The sequence below is a fragment of the Pteropus alecto genome, unplaced genomic scaffold (assembly GCF_000325575.1).
Source record: "Pteropus alecto unplaced genomic scaffold, ASM32557v1 scaffold5, whole genome shotgun sequence".
Taxonomy (NCBI): Eukaryota; Metazoa; Chordata; class Mammalia; order Chiroptera; family Pteropodidae; genus Pteropus; species Pteropus alecto.
In genome coordinates, this window is record NW_006441953.1 from 26,459,947 (window position 1) to 26,463,142 (window position 3,196).

The 3,196-nt window shown below is 41.1% G+C and overlaps 1 pseudogene; it reads right to left on the reverse strand.

Annotated features, from left to right (window-relative positions):
- Positions 1-1,526: 1,526 nt before the first annotated feature.
- Positions 1,527-1,645, reverse strand: LOC112485636 (annotated as a pseudogene).
- Positions 1,646-3,196: the final 1,551 nt, after the last annotated feature.

The following is a 3,196-nucleotide window of genomic DNA, read 5'->3' on the forward strand; positions in this document are numbered from 1 at the left end:
CACTAATTTCAGTTTCCCTCTTCTGTGATCTTGAAAGTTGCTCTTCCATAGGGAATACAGTCAATAATATTGTAATAATGGTGTTTAGTGTCAGGTGGGTACTAAATTTATGGGGGTGATCACTTCATAAGGTATATAAATGTCTAATCTCTATGTCGTACACCTGAAAGTAACTTAATATTGTGGGTTAACTGTAATTGGATGATAAATTGATTGTTTAAAAAGTTGCTCTTCAATAAATGGGATTTTTCCTTCTTAGATAATCTCTTTAAAGGTTATGGTCCAGGAAACTAAATATACTTGTCCTTGAGGATAAAATTAGACCTTTTCTTGTTATTATCTAAAACAACACCAGGAATAGGCTGCTCAGAGTGAAGCTGAGAAGCAAGATCAAGTAAACAAGCACTGTGATCTGACCATGAAGATATTATTGAAATTGGTCTTAAGAGATTTCTTTTTTCCCAGAAATTGGCAGCCCTTCACATTCTTCTAAAGACTAGCAGCACTTCAAGAATAAGAAAGGGAGAGAAGAAAGCAAATATCGCAGTATTGTATCAAAGCACTGGAAGGCTAATACGTGTCACAAAGTCCTTCATGTATGTTAACTCATTTAAACTTGACAATGACCCTTTAAGGAAGGTGTTAGAGAGAGAGGAGGTTGCAAAGGCCAGGAAAGTCACACATGTCATAGTGGGATAGGCAAGATTCAGACCTAGATTTCTCAATGTCTACAAATCATGCTCTCGCCACTGTCTCAAGAGGAGAGATGAATCAGCTATGGTAGAAGTTTCTCAAAAAGTTAAAAATAGAATTACCATTTGATCAATAATTCAATTTCTGAGTATATACTCAAAAGAGTTGAAAGCAGGTCTCAAATAAGTATTTGTACACCCAAATTTACAGCAATATTATTCATAATAGCTAAAATGTGATCAACAGATGAATGGGTAAGCAAAATAGAGTGTATGTATATATACACTATAATATTCATATATATATCATTCAACCTTATAAAGGAAGGAAATTCTGATACATGTTACAACATGGATGGACCTTGAGACATTATGCTAAATGAAAGAGCCAGTCACAAATAACAAATAATATATGATTCCACTTTTATGAGGCACTTAGTGTAGTAAAAATCATAGAGACAGAAAGTAGAAGGGTGGTTACCAAGGGCTGGGGAGCGGAAGAGTGGGGAGTTACCATTTAATAGATATATGGTTTCTGTTCTGCATAACAGGAAGAGCTCTGAGATCTGGATGGTGTTGACGGCTGCTCAACACTGTGCATGAACTTGATATTGCTAAACTGTATACTTAAAAATGGCATTTTATATTTATCTATGTATGTATATATGTATGTATGTATGTATAAAATAATATTTATCTATCTATCTACCTATCTATCTATCTATCTATCTATCCATCCATCTGTCTATCTATTTGTTTTTAGGTGGGGCAACCCTTGACCTCACAGATTGCAAGGACCTTGTCAGATTACAATCCCTTATTTTTTATTTTTTACCCCTACAGCACCTGGTCTTCCTAGGTGGTCTCCCATCCAAATACTAACCAGCCCCGACCCTGCTTAGCCTCTGAGATCAGACGGGATCGGGCTTGTTCAGGGTAGCATGGCCGTAGACAAAAATGGCATTTTAAAAGAGACTAAAGTTGATAGACCTGAGATCTTCCATGAATCGGGGAAGTAACTTTTCCAGTTGAAACATCCAAAAGGATTCTTACTCATTTGTTCATAAAATAGTCACTGAGGGCCTGGAGTAACACTGAAGATAAAAAGAAGAGATGTTTTCAAGGAGATCACAGCCCAGGGGGTGAGCCCAGGAATCGGGGTGCGATGGGGACAATGATAGAAGTTTGCACAAAGTACAAACAGAAGAGAAGAGGGATGATTCTGATCTAGAGATGAGGAAAGGGGTCAAGAAAATCCTCGTGGAAAGGTGCAACATCTGGAGCAGGTCAGAAATGAACTAGGACTTCACCCAGAGGAGCCGGTGAAAGGGATGCTCCAGACCAAGGGACTAGTCAATGCTGAAAACGGAAACGTCAAAAGTCAGTTTTAGCCACATGCCACTGAGAGAAGTCTCGCGTGGCACAAGCCCAGGTAATTCCACCTTGAGTGTGGACTGTGAATTTTAGGGTGAGCCATTTCATCTTTCTAAAACTTACCCTCCCCGTTGGTAAAATGAGCATAAGAATCCCTACCTTGCGAGGATATCAATATCGTGATAATTAAAGGTTCTTAGGGATGTTTAGAGTTTGGCACAGACGTTGGCATGTGGGAAATGCCTATCAATTTATAGCTATTATAATCTATATATATTTCATATACACCAGACCAGCCTCACAGCACGTCCATTTAAACATCAGGACCACAGCTGACCCGAGGATGCTGAAACCACCTGCCAGAGCCGATGCCGGCTTTCCAGGTGAAAAGGTAGTGAAAGCTGCAGCAGGCCAGCGAGACGTGACACTGGGGACTTTTGCTCTGGAGCAGACTCCTTCAGAGCCATAAATCAACTCCCCTCCACTCCAGCCGTGAAAACTTTCTGTTTAGGAGCCTGAAGGCTATTTTTCACTCTCCAGACCAGTTTTCCCCTGGACACGTGATAAATTACAGATTCCATTTGGTTCAGGGCCAGGTCAGATGGCTTTCTGCACAGCAGGGGGCACTGGCCTGGAGGAGAATATGCATCCATGAGAGAAATTCTTAGGCATGATACAAGAAGTAAGCCAGAAAATAATAATCATAAAAATAAAAACGAGATCTCCAAAGTCCAGGTTTCTCCTTGAGGATGGAAATCCCACCTGATACCAGCAAGCTTAGCCTCATCTCCGTCTAGACCTTGCGATCTCCCAGAGCCCATCCCCCACCTCTCCCTTTGACCCCAGCCCTGTGAAAATACGTCCAGTGCCTCCTGTACTTGCTTCTCCTGCATCTCTCCAAACGTTCATGCTCAGGAATCCCTTGGCATGAAACACTGCCCCACGCCCTTCCCTAATTAACTTCCATGTACCCTTCCAAAAAATACACAGCTCAAGCGTAGTCTCTCCTCCAAGAAGTCTCCTTGGCCACTCTCTTCCCACTCAGCTGCTGGTACTCCACCCCTGAGCTCCATGCTCATTCAAAAAAAAAAAAAAAATTGGCTATCAACCATCAGCCGACGAGCCCATCT